The sequence below is a fragment of the Muntiacus reevesi genome, chromosome 20 (genome assembly GCF_963930625.1).
Source record: "Muntiacus reevesi chromosome 20, mMunRee1.1, whole genome shotgun sequence".
Taxonomy (NCBI): domain Eukaryota; kingdom Metazoa; phylum Chordata; class Mammalia; order Artiodactyla; family Cervidae; genus Muntiacus; species Muntiacus reevesi.
In genome coordinates this window covers 26,763,633-26,790,109 of record NC_089268.1, presented here as the reverse complement: position 1 = coordinate 26,790,109, position 26,477 = coordinate 26,763,633, and the positions used below count along the sequence as shown (strand labels likewise).

At 39.6% G+C, this 26,477-nt stretch overlaps 1 pseudogene; it reads right to left on the bottom strand.

Moving 5' to 3' along the window:
- Window positions 1-350: 350 nt before the first annotated feature.
- LOC136151182 (DLA class II histocompatibility antigen, DR-1 beta chain-like) lies at window positions 351-24,805 on the bottom strand (annotated as a pseudogene).
- Between the last annotated feature and the right edge of the window lie 1,672 nt (window positions 24,806-26,477).

The following is a 26,477-nucleotide window of genomic DNA, read 5'->3' as shown; positions in this document are numbered from 1 at the left end:
CATCAAGTTAAAGCATTATATTAAAAAGGAAAGCTAATTCTTATATCTTCCTGAGCCAAAGCTACCTTAGAGCACAGTCCTTCCTGTTTAGTGGAGAGAAGAAGCTTTAGTATCAACTACCTGATCAGAAGTCTGATTCAAAATCTTTTCCATTATTTCTCTTTCCAGTCTTGTTACCCCTACCATCTGTTACGGAGAGAGTAAATATTAGTTTAAAAGAGAATTAAAGAGCATTACCTGTTGGCTGAAGTCCACAGTGTTTTGGGGAAGAGAAGAGAAGAGATATATTTATAATAAATGGAGGAAAGTCAGTCTCCAAAACACAATGTCCCCAGACCTAGATCAGTCTTCTAAGATTTCTCTAATACCACAGCCCACATCACATGAGGCCAATCTGGAAGGCCAGACAGGAGAGCAGACATCAAGAGCATGAAGCTTTCCTCTCACAAATGGAATGTGATTTCATCAGCCTTAATGTCCCTCTGTCCCAGGGTCTCCACCCTAAATCACCATGCATGCTAACCTTTTCTTATCTTTAAATGCCATAATTTCTTGTGTTTCAAACATAAGTTTCTAAGTTTCCAAGACCTATTGAATCCTAGACTTTCAAGAAATTGAGGTCAATAGGGGCTTCCCAGGTAGATCTAGTGGTAAAGAACCTGCCTGCCAATGCAGGAGACAAAATAAGAGAAGTGGGTTCGATCCTTGGGTGGGGAAAATCCCCTAGAGGAGGGCATGGCAACCCACTCCAGTATTCCTGCCTGGAGGATCCTATGAACAGAAGAAACTGGCAGGCTACAGTCCATGGGATCACAGGGTCAGATATGACTGAAGTGATTTAGCAGGCATGCACGCAGGGGAAGGAAAGGTTTTAGATGAGACCATTGATATACAGAGAACTAACTGAGCAAAGCCAAATTTCTTCACTCAAAAGTATCTGCTGCCAACAGGTTCCTTACCTTTCTGATTCCTAAAGTATGTCAACAGCCTAATCTCAAGGAAGAGAAGACCCAGAACAAAGCCCCTGACTCCACTCAACATCTTGCTCTGAGCAGAGTCAGATCATGCCCATAGAAAAGAAGCCAGTTTGGGTGATATCTATCCAATCCAACTTCCCAAGCTTTAAGGATGGGAGAAGAAGGTTGCCTAGAAGAATTAGAATACTTGGTCATTATGAAAAAGAGATTAAAAATCACACACAGTAGTATGAGGTTAAGGCACTGAACTCATTAAACATCACAACCCTGACATAAAGCCATGACTTCAACGTTTCATGGATGTGGAGCCTAGGACTAGAAGATGTTAAGTAGCTTCTCTAGCATGACAGAGCTAATAAAAGGTAGCCTGAGACTGGACTCCTCTCATATCAAGAAGGTCCCTACATTGTAGAGGATGTGCTCCTTCTCAAATAACAGTGAACCCAGAACAACAGCATTAGATGTACAAGTCCAGCCCAACAAAGGGGACTGATGCCTTGGGCCATGGGGTGACCATGAACTGTGATATCATGGAGACTCAGGGCAGGGACACCTCTTCTCTGCCTGCCAGGAAGAACTGTCTCACCAGCAGGTATAGGTATTGATAGAAACTATCAAAGCATATCTGTAAATTATCAGAGAATTTCTATCACAGGATACCACAGAGCTACTCCCCAACAATTTGTGCCAAGAAAGAGACGAGCATGAAGCAAGTAGAAAATATGGTGTGGAGCAAGGAGAATCTGACATTCAGAGGTAAGCAAGCCCCCTCCATGGTGGGTGAGGAATTTATGAGATCAGAAAGCTTATCACTCCATTCCACTGTGATAGAGCTCGTCTGACTGGTGTGCTCCACTAGGCAGGTGTAGACCTCTCCACTCTAAGGAACTGTTTCAAGCATCACCACAGTCTGGAAGGTCCAGTCTCCATTCTGGATCAGGCCTGTGGAGATCACTCAGCCTCCCCTCCGTGGCCATTCCGGAACCACCTGACGTCAACATGGCCCAGATAGAAACCATTCACAGAGCAGACAGGAGGTTGTGGTGCTGCAGGGGCTGAGTCTTTGCAGAATACACAGTCACTGTAGGCTCCACTAGGAGAGAAAAAACAGAGGGACTAAGTGAAGGAGACAGAGTAAGTCTCCCTGACTGGCTTCCTGTCTTCACTTAGTCTGCTGATCCAGACTGTAGGCTTGGACAGGCCTCGCTAGAGCTGGCCATGTGACTAAACCACAGTTAGTGCCATGAGCCTTGTCTTTAATCCTTACAGCATGAACCCATTAGATTTGAGAGATGCGGAGGAAATTTGTGGGTTTCTTTATTCAAGGAACCATTTATTCGTTATTCAATCGAAGTGTTTACAATTTTTTGCAAAGCAACTGTGTATTCATTAATAGCACAACTTCTGTAGCCATGCTGCCTGGGTTCATTTCCAAGCTCTCTCTCTTACTGATTGATCCTAGTGTAATATTCACATTCTCTGTGCCTCAGCTTTATGACCTACCAAGGAGGTTAATAATACAAAGTGACCTCTGAAGGTTATCTGAAGATAACTGCACCTAAAGTATGTTAAGCCACAACTGGAATTTAGCCTTCAATTATGTATTGGCTATATATTATTTTTGTTTCATTAGAGGGAAAATATGGTTCAAAGTAGTGTGGATAACTTAGGAAAGAGTAGTAGGGTAAGTGTAGAGACAGAATATGAAATCCTGGGAAAGCCTTGTCCAGGCACTCACACTTTAGAACACCTCAGTTTGCGGCAGGGTTTGGAATTCACTGATACATGGTCTTAATGCCTCATTCTTAACTCCACCAGCCACAATAAACACAGTTTACAAAAAAAAAGAACAACAGAAGAAGGAGAAACCTGGGGAAAAACATTTTTACAATTTCACAAAATAGTAGATTTAAGATCAATGGTAAACCGTTACTAACATTTTCTCAGGCTATTACATTAAATTAAAATATTTAAAGTTCTAAAATTGAAAACAATGAACTGAATCAAAATATAAAGCACAAACTGGATAAAATCATCAATGTGTTAATCTTAACACATAGAGAACCCAAAAAATCACAGAGGAAAATACTAGGACCATAGAGATAAGAGACAATAGGTAATTCTTAAGGCAGTAATAACAATTAGCCAATAAATATGTGAGAAATGTTCAAGAACCTTGGAAACAAAAAAATTTTAATTAAAAATTTTAAAAAGTAAATTTTAAACTAAGTATTTTGGCAATAATGAAAGAAATATCTAACAAAAGGGAATGTAATGTATATTTTACCACTATAAAAATAAATAATATGTAACCACACAAATACTACTAGCATTCATTATAGAAAAAAGTAACAGTATGTTAAGTGGCAAAGTTATCAACATAATTCAGAAAGCTGATTTCATAAGCATTTCAACTATGTAGAAGTACATATAAAGAAAACCAAAAAAAGCAGGAAACTTAGACATAAACAAAGCCTTAGAATAATCAGAAGTGCTTCGGACGTTCCCCATCTCTCAAGAATTAGTCTGCTAGCTCTTTGTCAATGAAATGCTTCTGCACGCAGACGCCTGCACACTTATTTCTGGGGGGTCGGTATTAAGAAGGGGTGTACCTAGAGCAAGTTGTGACTCTCCTCACATGCTCCCAATCCTTGAACATTCCTCACCTCTCCTCCCCCAAACTCTCTCCCCAACCACAGACACCTTGAAGTCCCCTCCCACATCTCTAACCACCCACCCTCCAGTGTTGACTTCCCTCCCGCACCTATTTTCTCCCACAAGGACCATCAAGGATGCCTGGAGTCTCCCTTCTGCATCCCTCCACCCCCCCCCACACACACACACCCTCTTGATCCTCCCAGATTCCAGGGTACTCCCCCCACCACACACACTGTCTCTATCCTTTCACAATAACTGACTAAGTCGCACAGGCAGATGAAAGAAGAACCCGTGGGAGTTGAGGGGTGCCTGTGGAGCCAATGAGGGGGTCCTAGTGGCCCTCCTGCGCTTGGGCAGCCCTCATCGGTTGCCATCACATCAATTCCTTCCTGGGAGCCCACCAGGGTGACCAGATCCTTCTGTTCCCACAGAGCATTTCATGGTGCAGGGCAAGCCCGAGTTTCATTTCTCCAGGCAACATGCTCTCACAGGAACCCTCCTTAAGCATACTTGCTCATAGTACAACACATTCACTGGGACTCAGTCTCTCTGTCTCTTTGTCTCTCTCTCTCTGTCACACACACACATACACACACACACACACACACACACACACACACTGTCCCCAGTCTCCTGGTTGCCCACCCCAGCACTCACCTTGCCACTGCACCATGAAGCTCTCACCAAGCCAGAAGTTGTGTCTGCAGAACGTGTCCACCACAGCCCACGTCCACTCCACGAAGTCCTTCTGGTGATTCCAACTCTCAGGGAAGAGCCTGCCCAGCTCGGTCACTGCCCTGAACTCACCCACATTGTTGCTGTGAAAATGTGCCAATTTCTTCTGGTTATAGAAGTATCTGGCCAAGAACCACACCTGCTCAGTCTGGATGGAGAAACAACACTCGGACTTGCCCTGCACCATGAAATGTACTGTGGGAACAGAAGGATCTGGTCACCCTGGTGGGCTTCCAGGAAGGAACTGATGTGATGGCCACCAGTGAGGGCTGCCCAAGCGCAGGAAGGCCACTAGGACTCCCTCATTGGCTCCACAGGCACCCCTCAACTACCACCCCTCAACTACCACAGGATCTTCTTTCATCTGCCTACAGTGGAGGGAGGCGAAGTGGGCAGAGGAGACCCCTCAGGTCTCCAAGTGGCTTCAGTGGTTGACTAGAACCCTTCGAGCCTGAGCTGGACCAGGATTTTCCCCATCGCCACTCTTCCCTGAAGCCCCGACCAGAAAGACACTCATGACTCCTTCCTCTCACTCCCACAAGTTCTTTAGCTTTTCCTCCAGAGTACTTCCTTCTTTACTGGTGAGCTTCAGGCCTGTGCTGCCCCTTAGGAATCCAAAGAAGCTTAATATTTAGTAAAAGTGATGGAAAAAATTCAACCATACAAGGGTTTAAGTGAGAATGAGAAATGTCAAAAGAGAAACGTGAAAATCTATAACAGAGAATTACAGGATGATCTAAATTACATTAGGGTGCCAAAGAAGTAATCTTTAAAGGAAGATGGCAATGACGTGATATGAAAGGTTAAGTAGATGTGAGCTAGAGGAAAAGTGGATATGAATCTCAGTTTTGGGGAAAAGGAGTCACATTTTAGATAAAATAATACAATGAACCAAAATATGAAATAATTGATGAATTTCTTCATCAGTTCAAGAAATGACAAGAAAACAGTTCACTGGAGCACTGAGAATGAGGGGAAGGAGAGTAAAGATGAGAAATCACAGGGAGCTGGGTGTGTTAGCATTTTGGCTTTACAGAATCAATAAATATAAAGAGAAACTACTGAAGAGTTTTGAGGATATTAAAAGCAACATCACAATACAGGTCCACAATCCCACAACAGCATTTCTAAATCCAAAAAATTCAGAAAACCAGATTTTTTTTTAATTGGTGCAAAAATCTCTTTGGAAGATCTGACCTGAGAAGGTTAGATGTGTCTCAGTTCTTATCATCATATGTGCTTCTATATTTTCAATATTTTAAACAGCATACATACATGTATGCATATATTCAGGATTTCCCTGATGGCTCAGATGGTAAAGAATCTGCCTGCAATACAGGAGACATAGGTTCAACCCCTGCGTTGCAAAGATCCTCTGGAGAAGCAAAAAGCTACCTAGTATATATATACTCTAGTATGTAGAGTATATATACTCTATATACTAGAGTACATACATATACTCTATATACTAGAGTACATATATATACTCTAGTATTCCTGCCTGGATAATTCCATGGACAGACAGAGGAGCCTGGCAGGCTGCAGTCCATGGGGTCACAAAGAGTTGGACCCAACTGAGTTACTAACACACACATGCATAAATACACCTTTATATCATATATATGTATATATTTTTGTTTTATCTTTCTGTTTAATTGAACTGTGAAAATGTCAAAACAGAGTTAAAGAATATCCCTGTGATTAAGATGAATAAATGAAAAAATTTAGCAATTTCAATATGTGGATTAGCCACTAAGTCGTGCCTGAGTCTTTTGTGACCCCATGGACTGTAGCCCACAAACGGTCCTCTGTCCATATTTCCCAGGTGAAAATACTGGAGTGGGTTGCTATTTTATTCTCCAGGGGATCTTCCTGACACAGGGATCGAACTTGTGTCTCCTGCATGGCAGACAGATTCTTTACCATTGAGCCACCTGGGAAGCCCTTTCAATTACAGAATATGCAAATACCACAGAATATTGAAACATTTTACTGAAAAATTTGTGCAGTCACTAATACTTATGACTTACAAAAGCAAGTTGTTGAAAGTTAACAGACTGTGAAGAACTCTTGCAATATTGAAAAACATTGCATAAAGTAAAAAATAAAAATGCAGAGAGTTCCAGAAAAACATCTACTTCTGTTTTATAGACTATGCCAAAGTCTTTGACTGTGTGGATCACAACAAGCTGTGGAAAATTCTTCAAGAGATGGGAATACCAGACCACCTGACCTGCCTCCTGAGAAATCTGTATGCAGGTCAAGAAACGACAATTAGTAATGGACATGGAACAACAGACTAGTTCCAAATAGGGAAAAGAGTATGTCAAGGCTGTATATTATCACCCTGCTTAATTAATTTACATGCAGAGTACATCATGAGAAACACTGGGCTGGATGAAGCACAAGCTGGAATCAAGATTTCCAGGAGAAATATCAATAAACTCAGATATGCAGATGACACCACCCTTATGGCAGAAAGCAAAGAGGAACTAAAGGGCCTCTTGATGAAAGTGAAAGAGGAGAGTGAAAAGGCTGGCTTAAAGCTCAACATTCAAAAAACTAAGGTCATGGCATCTGTTCCCATTACTTCAAGGTAAATCGATGGGGAAACAGTGACAGACTGTATTTTCTTGGGCTCCAAAATCATTGCAGGTGGTGAATACAGCCATTAAATTAAAAGTCACTCCTTGGAAGAAAGCCATGACCAACCTAGACAGCTTATTAAAAAGCAGAGGCATTACTTTGCCAACAAAGTCTGTCTAGTCAAAGCTATGGTTTATCCAGTAGTCATATATGGATGTGAGAGTTGGACCATAAAGAAAGTTGAGCACAGAAGAATTGATGCTTTTGAACTGTGGTGCTGGAGAAGACTCTTGAGAGTCCCTCGGACTGTGAGGAGATCCAATCAGCCCATCCTAAAGGAAATCAGTCCTGAATATTCATTGGAAGGACTGATGCTGAAGGTGAAGCTCCAATACTTTGACCACCTGATACAAAGAACTGACTCATTGGAAAAGACCCTGATGCTGGGTAAGATTGAAGGCAGGAGGAGAAGGGGATGACAGAGGATAAGATGGTTGGATGGCATCACCGACTTTTGGACAAGAGTTTGAGCAAGTTCTGGAAGTTGGTGATGGACAGGGAAGCCTGGCGTGTTGCAGTCCATGCGGTCGCAAAAAGTCAGACATGACTGAGCGACTGAACCGAACTGAACTGAACCTGAATTGATTGAACAAGTTCAAGAAAATGGTGAATGTATACAACTGCCTAGGTTTTTTGGTAAAAACATGGTAAAGTAAACCACAAGGAACTGAAGTGAAAAGTGAGTAAAAGTGTGGGTCCAGACTTTTTATATACAACACAGTGTAATCCAATGTTTTTAACTTCAACACTGTTGACATTTTTGGATCAGGTAATTCTTTGTTGTGAATGTGCTATTTATACATTTTAGTCTGTTTTCCTGCATCTCTGGCTTCTACACACTAAATATCAGAACAATCCCCCAGTTGTGACAATAAAAAATAGCTCCAGATATTGCCTAAATTTGCTTTGGCAAAGGAAGGAGATGAAACGGATGTACTACCTCTGGATAAGATTCATGAGGTAAACCATCTGAGAAATCAATGATTAAAAAAGAAAAACACTGTTAATGATGGTGTGCTGAGAATTGCATTTCAAATGGAATATTATATCTGTTAAAAACATTGATGTTACATGAAATATGTTTTTTAAAAATCTGGACCCAGGGCAAAGCTATTTTTCCAGCACATTTGTTACTGCATTTGTTTGAAAGGAAGGTTTACTGATTTCTTTGCCTTGTCAACAAGTCAGTGCATGTGTGCTAAGTTGCTTCAGCTGTGTCCGTCTCTTTGCCACACCATGGACTGTAGCCTGCCAGGTTCCTCTGTCCATAGGATTCTCCAGGCAAGAATACTGAGGTGGGTTGCCATGCCTTCCTCCAGGGGATCTTCCCCATCCAGGGGTCAATCTCACACCTCTTAAGTCTCCTTACCACTAGTGCCACCTGGAAACCCCAATCAGTCACTAAGCCATGTTAATTTATTCCTCACATCATCATCCTTCTTGATTTTCATTCCACTGAGCCATTACTTATATTTAGCAGCAAATTTCAACCATAGCCATTTCATCCAGTACAATGGCCCAAACTAACTCATTTTCTATCTTTTGATTCCCTACTCTCAATAATACTTGTAGATATCAAATTGACAGCCTTGGCCAGATACAGAACTCTCACTTCTGTAATCAAGTTCCCTCAGAAGGGGGGAAACTAAGAAAAGATGACATTCTCAATTAGACAGTTTACCAAAACTGAACAGACCTTCCTAATCTCTGGCCCTTTAGGTATGATTGTAGGGAGGAAAGGAACCTGTATCAGACCATCCATGTCTTACTATTCACAAATCCTCTGAGGTCCTACTTGACAGACAAGAAGTCAAAAAATAAAGTGTGAAGTTGCTGCTCTCTGTAGCTTGTATGTATTAACCTACATGGTTGTGGTCAACAATGTTAGTCCACAGTCATGTTCTGTCTATATAGTAATCATCCTTCAGCCATATGTCATTTAGCAAATAAAAATACAGTGTGCCCAATTAAAGATTCTGGATAAATTATTTGTTGTTTATTTGAAATTCAAATTTAAATATAACTGACGGTCCTATATTTTATTTGGCAACCAAAGCTCAACTTGATAATAAACTCCAGAGAAGAATTCATGTTCCTCAACACATAGCCATCATGTCTAGTACATAGTATAAATCTTTATGAAAATTTTCAAACAATAAAGGTGAAATGAATTAAAATTTCCCCTATATATTGAAATATACCATAAGGTACACTAATGTTACATATGAACATCAGAGATGTTACGAATTATTCAGATCCAACTTAACCACTATATATATGTATGAAGAATATGTCACAATTTTAAGGGATATGGCCTGAACACAGTGACAAAGCTAGCTCCATTCCCTCCCCCATCCCAGGATAGCTCACCCCCCTGCAAGATAGGCACATATGTGGGGTGTCCCTGGCTTGGACCTGCTGATGGGTTCATCACCATCAGTATCACTGTCAGAGCTGCCATCTAGGAGCCTCTGGGGAAACACAGTCACATCATGCTGGAGAACAGGAAAAGACAAGGTGTAGAGGAGCAGGGAAGTCTCACTCAGTAAAGACATGAGCCCTCCTCCACCCACTTTCCAAGTGATACCAACAAAGGGCTCATATCTGTGTTCCTGGATTGGGTGAGCTCCGTACTGGAGAACCAATCAGCACCAGAGATGAGAAGCATCATCAGTTGCTGATCAGAGAATTAGTTTGAGAGTCCTCTTCTGAAACTTTACAATTTCCTCCCTTAAAAGGATTGTTTTCATCTACTGCTTCAAAGGTTTGTCCAGTCACATATGAAACATTTTAATTGGGCCCCTGTTGTGAGCCATCTGTATGCTGACCAGTGAATTATTAACATACATAGGTTTGACTTTTAGGATTGTTTCTTTCCTCTGCATTTGGAGAAAGAGCTATTTTGACACATCTACGTGTAGATGTGTTTAGAAGTTGAGGTGGTGGATAGAAAATGATTGCAAGTTAGGAGACCTTTAATCAGTCCTTTGTTACACTGCAACTTAGTGTTACAGATTTGGGAAAATTACTTACCCTCTACAGTTCAAATGAAGGCACTGTGACCTTTCAGTTGCTTCAGTACTGAAAAGTGCTGTGATTCTGTGGAGTCCTCAAGGAACACCATCTCCTGGTAACTGATGATACGACAGAATTATAACTGTTGATTAGACAGCAACCTGTCCCTCCTAACAGCTTAAAATGTCTCAATAAACTAAAGAAAGTTTAGTCAATAATTTAACCTGAGTGAAAATGTTTTTCAAATATGTCTCTTGATGCTGTCACTGACATTAGTGACACCTCCAGAAAACACATAGAGAAAGCAGCTTAAAAGAGACAATCTCTGTGGACTAGAAGGTATTAAACATACCTTTGTAGAGTGCACAATCTAACAGTGTGAAAAGGCCAACTGTCCAAATCAAAATATGCAGGGAACTAAAGAATTGATAAAGGACTTAAACTCGATCTTTGGCACAATAACTCAGTTTTAGCATAATTATTATTTGCATGAAAATGTGTTCAATCTTATACTCCCAGTGCTCATTATGATTTCCTCATTATACTGGAAATAGGTCCCCTAAATACGTCTCCTCTTGTGCTTTATCCTAAGGAAAGATATGAGAAGACCTTGCTATTAAATTTATCATGGCATGTTAAAGAAATAGAACACTATGAAAGGAGACAAAAATATACAATGAAGAAAAGACAGTCTCTTCAATAATTAGTGCTGGGAAAACTGGGCTGCTACATGTAAAAAAATGAAATCAGAACATTCTCTAACACCATATACAAAAATAAACTCAAAATGGATTAAGGCTTAAATGTAAGACCAAAAACCATACAAGTTCTAGACGAATACATAGTCAGAACATTCTTTGACATAGATCATAGCAGAACTTTATGGATCTGTCTCCTAAAGCAAAGGGAATAAAAGCAAAAATAAACAAATGGGACCTAATTAAACATATAAGTTTTTGCATAGTAAAGGAAACAATTCACAAAATGAAAAGACTGAATGGTAGATAATATTTGCTAATAGCATGAATGACAAGGAATTAATATCCAAAATATATAAGCAGCTCAAAAAACTCAAAATTAAATTAAAAAAACCAAACAACCCGATTTGAAAATGAGCAAAAGACCTGAATACATATTTTTCTAAAGAAGACATACAGATGGCCAGCAGGCGCATATGAAATATTCAACATCATTGATCATCAAAGAAATGCAAATTAAGACCACAATGAAATATAATCTCACACCTGTAAGAATGGCTATCATCAAAAAGAACTCGTGTTGGAGAGGACGGAAAGAAAAGGGAACACTCATACACTGTTGGTGGGAATGTGAATTGGTACAGCCACTGTGGAAGATTTCATGGAGGTTTTTCAAAAAACTAAGAATAGAACCCAGCAATTTCATTCCTGGGTATATATCTAAAAAGAAAAAGAAAAGAAAACACTAATTCAAAGAGATTCACACAGCATTAACTATAATTGCCAAGGTATGGAGGCAAGTTTAGTGTCAATCAACAGATGAATGGATAAAGAAAATGTGATCTATATAGCCAAGGAAATAATGAAATTTTTCCATTTGCAGCAACATGGATGGAATTGGTGTGGTGTTATACTAAGTGAAGTCAGGGAGAGAAAGACAGATATTGTGTGATAGCTCTTCTATAAGGAATCTAAAAACTAAAACAAACTAGTGTGTGCTTGTATGCTAAGTCGCTTCAGTCGAGTCCAACTCTGTGCAATCCTATGGACTACAACCTGCCGGGCTCCTCTATCCCCGGAATTCTCCAGGCAAGAATACTGGAGTGGGTTGCCATGCCCTCCTCCATGGAATCTTCCCAACCCAGGGATCGAACCTGTGTCTCTTATGTCTACCTGCATTGGCAGGTGGGTTCTTTACCACTAGTGCCACCTGGGAAGCCCAAAACAAACTAGGAAATACAGCAAAAAAGCAGACTCGCAGATACAGAGAACAAACTAGTGGCTACCAGTGGGAAGAGGGAAATGAGAAGGGGCAACAAAGGGAAGGGGGTTAAGAGGTACAAACTGTTATGTACAGAATAAATGAGCTACAAGGATATATTGTACAACAGAGGAATGGAGCTAATATTTTATAATGTCTATAAATGGAGTATAACCTTTAAAAACTGGGAATTACTATGTTACATACCTGTATCATATAATATTGTATATCAACTATACTTCAATTTAAAATAAAACAGAATGCTATTGAAAAACTATGTTACAGGCTTTATGATAGTTATATAATTTTAAACATTATAATTTTACTTTTAGGTTTATTACACTTTATGTGAATATAAATGCAATCTCTCAGATGCAGAATGAACTTTAAAGTACAACTCCCTGTTTAAAGTTCTGTGTTACTCTCCGACATAAATCACAGCAGGATCCTCTATGACCCACCTCCCAGAATACTGGAAATAAAAGCAAAAATAAACAAATGGGACCTAATGAAACTTAAAAGCTTTTGCACAACAAAGGAAACTATAAGCAAGGTGAAAAGACAGCCCTCAGATTGGGAGAAAATAATAGCAAGCGAAGCAACAGACAAAGGATTAATCTCAAAAATATACAAGCAGCTCTTGCAACTCAATTCCAAAAAAATAAATGACCCAATTAAAAAATGGGCCAAAGAACTAAACAGACATTTCTCCAAAGAAGACATACAGATGGCTAACAAACACATGAAAAGATGCTCAACATCACTCATTACCAGAGAAATGCAAATCAAAACCACAACGACATACCATTACACGCCAGGATGGCTGCTATCCAAAAGTTTGCAAGCAATAAATGCTGGAGAGGGTGTGGAGAAAAGGGAACCCTCTTACACTGTTGGTGGGAATGCAAACTAGTACAGCCACTATGGAGGACAGTGTGGAGATTCCTTAAAAACCTGGAAATAGAACTGCCATATAACACAGCAATCCCACTCCTAGGCATACACACTGAGGAAAATAGATCTGAAAGAGACACGTGCACCCCAATGTTCATCACAGCACTGTTTATAATTGCCAGTACATGGAAGCAACCTAGATGTCCATCAGCAGATGAATGGATAAGGAAGATATGGCACATATACACCATGGAATATTACTCAGTCATTAAAAGGAACTCATTTGAATCAGTTCTAATGAGATGGATGAAACTGGAGCCCATTATACAGAGTGAAGTAAGCCAAAAAGATAAAGATCAATACAGTATACTAACGCATATATATGGAATTTAGAAAGATGGTAACGATAACCCTATATGCAAAACAGAAAAGGAGACACAGATGTACAGAACCGACTTTTGGACTCTGTGGGAGAAGGCGAGGGTGGGATGTTCTGAGAGAATAGCATTGAAACAAGTATACTATCAAGGGTGAAACAGATCAGCAGCCCAGGTTGGATGCATGAGACAAGCGCTCAGGGCTGGTGCACTGGGAGGACCCAGAGGGATGGGATGGAGAGGGAAGCGGGAGGGGGGATCGGGATGGGGAACACATGTAAATCCATGGCTGATTCATGTCAATGTATGGCAAAAACCGAGACAATATTGTAAAGTAATTAGCCTCCAACTAATAAAAAAAAATAATAAAAATAAAGTTCTGTGTTAATTTACACTCCACCCCAGTTCTGATAAGAAAGCCTCCTTTATGTGCCTTAATATGTCTAGTGACAGAGTACCCTCCATGCTACAATTAAAATTCCTAAAATGTTTTGAGCAATATTTGAGACTTTTGTGTACAGAATTCACAATGGCATTTTACACATTTTTAAAATTTAATTCTCACGTCATCTCAGTGATTTAAGTACTCTTCTCAAAATACATAGGTAAGAATAAAATGGTTGTTGGAGGTTAAACAGCCTTTGCAAGGATACAAAGCTAAATGAATGGTACACTCCTCATTGAGCCAAGTTATAGTAAGTTGTGGGCTTCCCTTGTGGCTCAGCAGGTAAAGAATCCACCTGCAATGCAGGAGACCTGGGTTCGATCTCTGATTTGGAAAGATCCCCTGGAGAAGGGAAAGGCTACCCACTTCAGTATTCTGGCCTGGAGAATTCCTAGGACTATAGCCTATCACTTCATGGGAAATAGATGGGGAGACAGTGGAAACAGTGTCAGACTTTATTTTTTGGGCTCCAAAATCACTGCAGATGGTGATTGCAGCCATGAAATTAAAAGACGCTTACTCCTTGGAAGGAAAGTTATGACCAACCTAGATGGCATATTAAAAAGCAGAGACATTACTTTGCCAACAAAGGTCCATCTGGTCAAGGCTATGGTTTTTCCAGTGGTCATGTATGGATGTGAGAGTTGGACCGTGAAGAAAGCTGAGTGCCGAAAAATTGATGCTTTTGAACTGTGGTGTTGGAGAAGACTCTTGAGAGTCCCTTGGACTGCAAGGAGATCCAACCAATCCATCCTGAAGGAGCTCAGTCCTGGGTGTTCATTGGAAGGACTGACGCTGAAGCTGAAACTCCAATACTTGGCCACCTCATGTGAAGAGTTGACTCATTGGAAAAGACTCTGATGCTGGGAAGGATTGGGGGCAGGAGGAAAAGGGGATGACCGAGGATGAGATGGCTGGATGGCATCACCAACTCGATGGGCATGGGTGTGGATAGACTCCAGGAGTTGGTGATGGACAGGGAGGCCTGGCGTGCTGTGATTCATGGGGTCGCAAAGAGTCGGACACGACTGAGCGACTGAACTGAATTGAACTGAACTGATAGTCCATGGGGTCGCAAAGAGATAGGTGACTCCAAACCCTGTAAGCTCAGCCATTACCTCATATCACCTCACACTGAATTTCTGAAGAAAATAGTGCCTGTAGATCAAAACCATTCTCCTCACTTTAATTCATGAATACATGTATCCATCAGACTATGTTTTTAAACAAATGGCAACATTTTATACGAATTGAGAGAACTGATATGGTACAGTTACAGTTCGTTCAAAATATTCCCATTATCAGTATTGCTAGTCTCCTCTGGAAATGACAAAAAGTTGCATTTCTCTTATGTGATGATACTCACAGCTCCCTACTAATCTCCTTCTAATTGAAGATAAGAGAGCACTCCAAATCCTATATCGAATTTTGTTTTCAACTCTTAGTTAAGACTTATCAGTATAATGTAGTATGAGTATAAATTTTTGGAATAGAACAGAAACAGTATCTCACTTACTTTGGAAAAATATATTTCTAGTAATGTGGAAAGTTCAAAACTTTTTGAAGAGGTGAATGTCATTATTGACCCTGAATTTGAGGAAAACCTATGTCCCCAGACCACAGTGAGAGTTAAGTACTATTGGAAGTTGTGTCTTTGCAACCAGGAGAATATTACATTCAATATTGTAGAGCAATTTTGAGAATGTTGGAGGAGTATATAGCCCTCACTAATAACTGCTACCATCCATAATTTGGACATTTGTTTATTCCATAAGTTACACCAGGAAGATAAGTGTATAATAATTGATGTTATTAAACATCCACCTAGAGATCTAAAGATGAACTGTGTGAGAAAGATACCCTGCCAGAATTTATAGTTCAGAATTTGGGACCTGACCCTAAAGAAAAGTCTTTCAGAGGAGTCTAGTCAATTGTTAAAACAAGAACCAATGGCTCAGTTAATTTAAAAAATGACCTTGCCATATTGTTAACCAGAGAGGGGGAAAAAATGTTTTCTAATAACTAGAGCAAAAGATAAGCTAATAACTATTAGAAGCATTAAACTTCTCCAAAAGTGAGGAAAACTTACTACTTCTAAAAATTGTGAACTATGAAAAACACAGAAGGATAAAAAGAATCAGTCCTATAGGAATTGATTCTGCCATCTGGGCAAAATACATAGCAATTGACTTATGTCCTTCTGGAACAGGAGTGAAATACTAGCTGCTTTTAACTGTCATCATCTCCTTCGGTGCTACTGCTGTTATTAACTGCAATAATTGCAATATCTCCAGTCTGACCATGATCCTTTTCCCACCCTAGAGTTCTATAGTCATGTCTTTTCAGGCTCTGCAAAATAAACTCCTTGTTATGCTCCTATATGGACAAATCACTAGAATGTTTATCTAGATGGGCATCTAAGAGTACCTCTCATTGTCTCTCTTTGTTAAAGATACAGTCACTATAAGAAGAAGATTCACACTAAGTGTGTTGTGAAATTCTTGATAGTCTCGATAACACTGAAGCCATGAAATACTGGGGAAAACTTGTGGCCCATTTCTGGTAAATCACTGTTAAGGTATCATCGGTGAAGTCTAACTATAAAACATTTTGGGAAACTGAAGAGATGTAATCAAATTCTCCACAGCTTTCCTAAGCAAGAAGTGTTGGAAATTGTGACTGTGCAAATCTGCCCTGAAACAAAACCAGAAACCTGGATAATTCAGACTTCTCTCATAGGGCAGGGGTCTGCAACCCCCAGGCTGTGGACCACTGGCCTGTTAGGAACTGGGCCCCACAGCAGGAGGTGAGCAGCCAGCTAGAGAGCAAAGCTGCTTGGTCTGGCACTCCCCATCACGCGATTTACCACCTTAACCATAGCCCCCTCCCACGGCCCTCATGCGTGGAAAAACTGTTTTCCACAAAACTGGTCCCTGGGACCAGAAAGGCTGGGGACTGCTGTCATGGGGCACAAATTAATATGATCGTCCTCTCTTTATTGAATAGACCTCAAGGCATGATTTGTTATACAGAAATAGATCGGGAAATTTGCTGTCTTTCAATGAATTTCACCTAAAATAGCAAATCTGCTGGCACAAAATTCTTTATAATATCCTCTTAGTATCTTTTTAATACCTATAGAATCTGTAAGAATGGCATCTTTTAAATTCCAAATGTTCATTATTTGGATTTTTCTTTTTTTTTCCTTATCAGTCTTTCAGGTTTATTAAAAAAACAACAACAAAAAAAATTCTTCTGACTCTGGTTATTTCTTTTTTTTTAATAAATGTCAATTTTCAACTGTATTTCTCTCGCATTATTTTTTCTTCTACTTTTACTTCTACATTATTTCTAATTTTCTTTTAAAATTAAATTCACTTTTTCCTGATTATCTTAAGCTTTTGTATCTCTGATTTTTAAATATTTCTCCTTTTATATCTTAAGCATTTACACCTCTAAATTTCTCTTTAGGAACAGTTTTGGTTTCACATCACAAATCTTGAAAACCTGTTTTACTATTTCTTTAAAATCTTTTCTTATTTCTCATTTGATTTGTTCTTTCATAAGCCATATATTATTTAGAAGTGTATCACCTCACTGCCTTAAAGGTTTGGCTATTTTCTCAATGTTTTTAATTATAATTTAATAAGATTGTTGTCAGGGAATATATTCTATATGATTTTATTCCTGTGACCCTTTGTGCAACTTGTTTTATGGCCATAGCATACGGTTTATTTTGTAGATATTCTTTGTAACAATTAAGGAAATACATACCCTGTAGTTATTGGAGGTAGTCAAATTCATGTCAATTATATATAAAAAATTTTAGCTTCTTACACCTTTGATTTCTTTACTTATATTTGTTTGCATGAATCTACAGAGATGTTTTTCTGCCTTCTATCTACTTCTTCTGAAGAAGGGAATGACAATCCACTCCAGTATTCTTACCTGGAGAATTCCATGGACAGAGGAGCCTGGTGAGCTACAGACCATGGGGTCACAAAGAGTCGTCCTCAATTGAGCAACTAACACTTCATTTCATCTACTTTCCAATTTCTCACACCACCACAATGAATGTTATTGAACTCAGGTTTGGCTGTTTACTGCTCCAGAGCTAACCAATACTTTGAATGCCGGCAGCCCACCACCTTCTTGGGTTGTTGGTTTTCTAAATAAAGTCCTTATTCCTTGTCCTAGGTGCTTCCCTGGTAGCTCAGACGGTAAAGCGTCTGCCTACAATGCGGGAGACCCAGATTCGATCCCTGGGTCGGGAAGATCCCCTGGAGAAGGAAATGGCAACCCACTCCAGTATTCTTACCTAGAAAATCCCATGGACTGAGGATCCTGGTAGGCTACAGTCCATGGGGTGGCAAAGAGTCATACACGACTGAGCGACTTCACTTTCACTATTCCTTTTCTTAACACATTGTCTCTCAATTGACTGACCTGTTGCATTGTGTGAGAATTAATGCATCCAGAGTATGTAGAGCAGTAACTGGAATTAGCCTTCAGTGGATCACAGCTATTTATTATTCTTGTTTAATTTGAGAGAAACTATGATTCAAAGCAGGGTGGCTAAATTAGGGAAGAGCAGTGGGGTAGGTACGGAGACAGAGGATGAAGTCCTGGGGGAAAGCTGTCTCCAGGCACTCATACCTTAGAACAGCTGAGATATGGTTCTACCCTGGCAAGATGAAAAGACACAGGTGAATCTCTAACTCTGAGTTGAATTCCAAAAAAAGCATGAGTCCAGAAGGAGAAGGAAGGAAGGAAGAAAAGTCATTAATTTAAAAAATAGAATTCTTGTAATTAAATTCTGCTGATCAATCTTTCTCCTTTGCAAAACAAGTAAATTTACTCTTGGAATTATTATCACTTTATAATTTTCTCTCTTTTCAAGAGCTTCCTAAGTGGAGCTGGTGGTAAAGAACCTGCCTACTAATGCAGGAGACATAAAAGATGAGGGTTCCATCCCTGGGTTGGGAAGATTCGCTGGAGGAGTGCATGGCAACCCACTCCAGTATTCTTGCCTGGAGAATCCCATGGACAGAGGAGCCTGGAGGGCTGCTGTCCGTAGGGCTCCAAAGAGTCGGACATAACTGAAGCAGCTTAGCGTGCACTTTCTTTTTAAGCTGACACTTGAGTTAGGGGCAGGGTCTGAGCCTCATTTGTATGTGCGCCTAGTATCTGAGACAATCTCTGACAATATTAGCCTTAATAAATACAATATTAAAATAAAATAATGGAGAAACTTGGAAGAAAACAATTTTAAATATTCAACAATGGTAAGTTTAAAATTGAAGGTAAATCATTCCTAAAAAGTTTGCAACACATTTCAATAAACAAAATGTTTAAATTTCTGTCATTGAAAATAATAAACTGTTAGAAATATAAGCCACACTTGAGAAAAAGATGAATCAAATATCAATAGTGTTAATTTTTCTGGATAGAGAACCCATATCACTGAGAAAAACACCAGGACGCTAGAAATAATAGAGAATAGATAACTTCTAGAGCAGTAACAACAAGAGGCCAATAAATATGTGAGAGCTGTTCAAGAATCTTAGAAATCAAAGAAATACAGATGTTTTAATAAATGCAAAATTTAAGCTGAGTACTTGGCACTATATATCTTTGAAAAAGGATCTGGTATATGATGAAGGGGATTGTGAGGTAAACTCTTACAATTCTAAAAACAAATTATATGAAACTACCCTAATAGTATTAGCATTATAAAAATAGTAATGTCTGTATGTTAAAAAAATAATCATTCAAAAGTCGATTACACAGTCATTTCAACCATGTAAAACTACACAGACTAAAGAGGGAAAAAGGAAAAGATTTAGACAGAAAAGAAGTCTCAGAAAGATCAGAGGAGCTACAGAGGTTCCCTTCCCCCACCTTTCAGAAAGTAGACTGATATGTTTTTCTCAATGAAACACTCTTGCACACAGAGGCTTGCACACTCATTTCTGTGTTGTCAGTATTAAGAGGGTGGGTGCCAAGAGCAGGTTGTGACTCTTCTCCTCACGTGGTCCCAATCCTTTATTTTCCCCACCGCTCCTCCCCTAAACCCTCCCGCCGACACAGACACCTAGAAGTTGGCCCCTCTGAACACCCACCCGGGGCAGCCTTTCCTCTCCTCCCTTCACCTCTCCCACAGACACCAAGATGCCTGCAGCCTCGCTCCTGCACGGCTCCCCTCACACCTCTCCTCCCTCCCAGTCCTCTCGGAGCCCAGGATACTGCCCGGAAGGCACACACTCTACCACACCTCACCTCACAGCGCACACCTCACACAGTCGCCCCTCACCCTCACTGACAGATTCACACACTGTCTCCTCTGCAACAGGCTCTCCTGGTTTCTAGTGGTTCCCACTGTATTCACTCATCCTGGATTCAGTCAAGTATCTCTGTATCTGTCCATTATCTCTCTCTCTCCCACTCTCTCCCTCTGTCACAGACACAGACACACACACACACACACACTCTCACCCCGCCCACCCGGCTCTCACCTCCCCGCTGCACCGTGAAGCTCTGTCCATTTCTCTCTCTCTCTCTGTCTCACACACACTCACACACACACACACACACACACACACACACACGCACACGCACACACACACACGCACACACACACACACCGCCCACCTGGCCCTCACCTCCCCGCTGCACCGTGAAGCTCTCACCAATCCTGTAGCTGTGTCTGCACACCGCGTCCACCTCGGCTCGCGCCGCTGCAGGACGTCCTGCTGGCCGTTCCAGCGCTCGGCTTGAGGCCGCCCCAGCTCGCTCACCGCGGGGCACTCGCCCGCGTCGCTGTCGAAGCGCGCGGACTCCTGCTGGTTGGAGACATCTGACCACACTCCGCACCAGCTCCGTCCAGTTGGTGAACTAACACAGGCCCTTAAACTGGTGCACGAAATGCCCTGAGAGGAGACAGCCTCTCGGTCAGGTTGTCTGCCCCACAGCCCCACGCGGCACACGACATCATATTTGTTGAAAATTTCGGTCCCGCTGAAGCTTATGTATTTAAGAATGTGGACCCAGTGAAGAGCTGTTTTTCTAACAAAGTTAGTTTGTTCAGGACCAAGGTTTATTCATTTCTTTGCTTGCCAACCAATTGCAGTGTCATAATTTATCTTTCACATCTTCTTTCTTATTTTCTCTGTCTGTGGTCCACTCCTTCTCTACAGAAGTAAGCTACAGGTACAGACATTTTATTCCTATTCATGCTTCCGCGATTTCATTTTCTTTGTCCTAGTTCCCACAATACAAATAGGCATCAAACACTACCATTGGTCAGATGCAGAATTCTGTTTCTCCCAGAATGGGAGAAACTAAAAAAATTATATTCTCATATAGATAATTTACCAAAAATGAGCAGGTCCTCAGACTTTAAGTAGAGACCATCACCTAGAAATGATGGCAGAAGAAGGGTAGACCAGATCTACTTTACTATTCTGAAATTCTTAAATATCTGCCCGAGGCATGACAACCTTACAAAATTAAATTGTGTGAAGTTATTGTTCACTGCAGCTTGTATGGTTAACACTGTTTATCCGGTTCATGTCTCCGACTTAAGGTTTTCAGATTCAGCAAAAAAATACAGGATTCTCAGTACTTTTGATAAATTGCTGTTGTTTATTTGAAATTCAGATTTAATTGAGCGTTCTGTTTTTAATTTGGCAACCTTAGCCCAATTTGTTAATCTCAGAAGAAGGAAAATAATATTTCTTTGTATTTTTCAACCCTTGCCCATGACCGCCTGCTCATGTGAATCTACTATATGAACTCTTCAAATAATAAATACAGAATGAATGTAAATTTCTCATTTATATTGGATTTAGCAGCTCTTATAGCACCACGAAAAAGTCTCTTGATGAAAGTGAAAGAGGAGAGTGAAAAAGTTGGCTTAAGCTTAACATTCAGAAAACTAAGATCATGGCATCTGGTCCCATCACTTCATGGGAAATAGATGGGGAGACAGTGGAAACAGTGTCAGACTTTATTTTTTGGGGCTCCAAAATCACTGCAGATAGTGACTGCAGCCATGAAATTAAGACGCTTACTCCTTGGAAGGAAAGATATGACCAACCTAGATAGCATATTAAAAAGCAGAGACATTACGTTGCCAACAAAGGTCCATCTGGTCTAGGCTATGGTTTTTCCAGTGGATATGTATGGATGTGAGAGTTGGACTGTGAAAAAAGCTGAGCACTGAAAAATTGATGCTTTTGAACTATGGTATTCAAGAAGACTCTTGAGGGTCCCTTGGACTGCAAGGAGATCCAACCAGTCCATCCTAAAGGAGGTCAGTCCTGGGTGTTCATTGGAAGGACTGATGCTGAAGCTGAAACTCCAGTACTTTGGCCACCTCATGCGAAGAGTTGACTCATTGGAAAAGACTCTGATGCTGGGAGGGATTGGGGGTCAGGAGGAGAAGGGGACGACAGAGGATGAGATGGCTGGATGGCATCACCGACTCGATGGGCATGAGTTTGAGTAAACTCCAGGAACTGGTGATGGACAGGAGGCCTGGCGTGCTGCGATTCATGGGGTCACAAAGCGTCGGACATGACTGAGCGACTGAACTGAACTGATAGCACCACTGCCCCACAAATATACACATGATCAAGACACTGTATGTATGAACATCAGAAATTGTATTTATAATTCAGACACAATCAAGCCACTGTTCACTAATGGTAGTTAGAACCACAAGCTGTAGAATCAGAGTTTCTGAATTTGAACATGAACTCTTCTACTTGGCTCCATTTTACCATCCATGAGCCTTTATTCTTTACCTCTAAAACAGATTTGATGATAGTATATTCCTCACAGAATGTTATTAAGTGTGAGATTAAAGAGCAACACTTCCTAGTGCTGATCACAAAATAGGTACTCAGTAGATATATCAACATATTTTTTACTTTTATAACCCCTATGAATGTAAACTCACAAGGCCTTTCTTTCACTTACCTTGCTAAAGCAAGAAATATCTTCATCATTATTTGGAAATTGTCTTCAGCGAATTTTATCACTAATTACCATTTTGTGCAAATAAGAATATAAAATTTTATATATCATAATGCAGTATGTGTGACTATAACATAAAAAGGGTATGCTGACAGAGAAGAAAGGGAATTTCTATGTACTCATTTTAGATACGGAGAAGGCAATGGCACCCCACTCCAGTGTTCTTGCCTGGAGAATCCCAGGGATGGGGGAGCCTGGTGGGCTGCCATCTATGGGATCGCACAGAGTCGGACACGACTAAAGCGATTTAGCAGCAACAGCAGCAATGAAAAAGAAAGTTCTAAAAACTTAACACAGTAAAAAAGATAAGAAGTGTTGTTCAGGACAAAAAATGCAGATGATAGAACTACAAATTTAAAAGGATAAGGAACTACAGTGGATTAAGTAATTTAGCCATATATGTTATAAAAATGAAATAAGTTAATGTTCTGTTATTTATTTTATTTTTATAGCTAAAGTATAGTTGATTTACAATATTATATTAGTTTCAGGTGTACATAGTTGTTTAACATTTTTATATATTATGCTCTGTTCAAAGTTATAAAATAATGGCTATATTTCCCTGTGCTCTACATTGTATCCTTCTAGCTTATTTATTTTATACATAGTAGATTGTACCCCTTAGTCTTAGTCTATCTTGTCTCTCTCTGTTTCTTTCTCCTTATTGATACCCACTAGTTATTTTTCTACACAGAAAATCTGTTTCTGTTTTGTTATATTAATTCATTTTCTGTTTTTTTTTATTCTCTGCAAGTAACAGTATACAGTATATGTCTTCTTCTGTCCGGCTTATTTCACTAAACATAATACCCTTTAGGACCATTCATATTGTTGCAAACGGCAGGACTTCATTCCTTTTTAATATTCCACTGTGTATATATGTATACATACATGTAAAACACCATCTTTATTTATCTTTTGTTGTACATTTAAGTTGCTTTCTTATCTTGAATACTGTAAATAATGCTGGTGTCAACATTAGAATGCATGTATCTTTTTAAATTTGAGTTTTTGTTATTGTTGAGTTCTATGAGTTATTTATCTGTTTTGGATATTTTATGCAGATAAATGATTTGCAAATATTTCCCTCCATTTGTGTTTTTTTGCTGATGTTGACTTTTGATGTGCAGAAACTTTTTAATTTGATGTAGTTCTATTCATTTATTTTTGCTTTTGATTTTCTTTCCCAAGAAGACATGTATTATCTTAGAAATATCTTAGAAATAGAAATAGAAAAAATCTTGAAAATAGAAAGATATTAATAAGATTCATGTCAAAGAGCATACTTTCTAGGTTTTCTTCTAGGTGTTCTATGGGTTCACTTTCTATGAATATAGAAGTCTCTAATTGATTTTGAGTTGTTTTTGTGTAAGGTGTGAGAAGGTGGTTTAGTTTCATTATTTTGCATGTGGCTGTCCTGTTTCCCAACATCTTTTATTGGAGAAACTATTCTTTCTCCATTTTATATTTTTTGCTCCTTTGTTGTAAATTAATTGTCCATCTAAGTATGGGTTTATATCTGGGTTCTCTCCTCTCTTTCATAGCTATTTGTGTGTATTTCTCTGCCAATATATAGCTTTGTATTATATTTGAAATCAGGGAGTTTGTAGGGCATAGCAGTTCATTTGGAAAGACTGTATTTATTATAGGTGAAAATATTGAGAGACTTTTCCAAAATCAAAGGATGAAGGGAGAAGAGGAAGGAATCTAAAGGTGAGAGCACAATATATTCAATTTAAACTCCATAGTAACTCTGCAACTGTAAGGGTTAATTTTGAATCCATACTGGATCTGCATCTCTGACTTTAATTCTTATTTTGCTTTTCTTCTTATAGGCATACATAACAGCCTGCCTCAGGGAAGAGCCCTGCCCAGCCCCTTCGGCTTGACCCTTGGCCTAGGGTGTTTTGTTTGGCTAACAGGGAGATAGCTTGACCCTGCCCACTGTGAAGGGCTATAAGAAAATGAAGCTAACATATTTCCTGCTGGAGGCTTGCCATTCTAGGAGTATTTGCAAGAATTAAATGGTCTTTTTACTTTGTTTCCTCACCTCCACCCATCTCTGAAAAGAGTCCAACATTCGATCCCTGACAAGATAGTTATTTTCAGGCATTAGCCTGCCATCTTTTCAGTCAGCTAACTTTCCAAATAAAGTCCCAGTTTATCAGGGCTCAGTCTCATTCAGAGGATCTGCAAGCAATCCAGTTGCTGTGGTCCAGTTCTCATTTGGAAAAACCTTGAGCAGTGTTTGTTGGGAGATCTCTACTTAGCTCCAGGTTCAGAATTTGGTTTTGGTTCTTGATTCTCCAGGTCAGTGAAATATTTGCACCTTCAGTAGAATGAATCTGAAAGGCTAGGGTTTGGCCTCTGATAAGGGATAAGACAGATGGTGGAGAGGAAATGAGATGGAGAGCAGAATAGAGGAGTATCTATTCACATGCAATAGAATTTATACATCAACATCACCCACTCCAGACTTAATGAGGATTGAGACTGGACACTGAGGATTGACATTACCCATTTCATTCATATATACTGGGATACCTGTTTCATTACCAAGAGACTAGCCTGCCTTATTCTTGGAGCCATCTTGTTTTGAAGATGTGTTCCTGAGTGAAAAACCTGAGTAAAACATGGGGGAGATGCAGCTTAAAGTGGAGGCAAAGAATGCTTGAGTCACAATGAGCTATTTCTCATTTATCTTTGAAATTCTGACTTGATTAATCTATTTCCAAAATGATCAACAGAACCTACCCCAAATCAAGGGGATCAATTCACCCTGCTTATTAATTTACATGAGAGTACATCAAGTGAAATGCCAGGCTGAATGAATCAAAACCTGGAATCAAGGTAGCCAGTAGAAATATCAGCAACCTCAGATATACAGGTGATACCACCCTAATGGCAGAGGGCAAAGAGGAACTAAAGAGCCTCCTGATGAGGGTGAAAGAAGAAAGTGGAAAAAGCTGACTTAAAACTCAGCACTCAAAAAACTAAGATCATGGCATCTGGTCCCATCACTGTATGGCAAACAGATGTTCTTCATCTTAAAGAACAAAGCGAGAGTAAAGCTGCAACCTTAGCATCAAACAAAATTTACACAAATGTACACATAATGCAGATATGACTATCAGCTTATCAGATTTCTATAAGACAATAACCTGTTTCACACATAATCAACATATGTATAATATAAATTTTGACTATGGTTGAAAACAAAATAATAGTTGCTTCTGACTATGGAGAAATTGTGTTCAAATTACCATTACTCTGAAATGAGCTTCTGAATCTACTATCCGCTCTTTAGATTTGACTTACATTTAAAGCTGACTCTTCAGAAGGAATATAAAAGCAAAACCCACTATCTGCTTATCCAATATAGTCACCTTTCTCAGAACCTATCCAACTCCTTTATACAACTGAAGTCTATGGAATTTATAAATAAATGCTGACTTACAATTAGAGTTCCCCAATGTTCTATGCAAGAGTTAAAAAATGCTAAAAAAGAAAAGTAAAAAATTACTTTTCTAGCTTGTTTCTCATCATATATTTTTGACAAGTCTGTTTCAATCATTACAGCTTGAGTTTAGTTTTCAATATCACCTTTCACATATTATTTAAATTTTATTACAAAAATATTCAAAACTGCCTCAAGTTAAAATATTAAATAAGATTTATTTGGAAAAGTTCAGCTTTCATCTTTGTCCCCTTCAACATATCCCCTCATTCTGC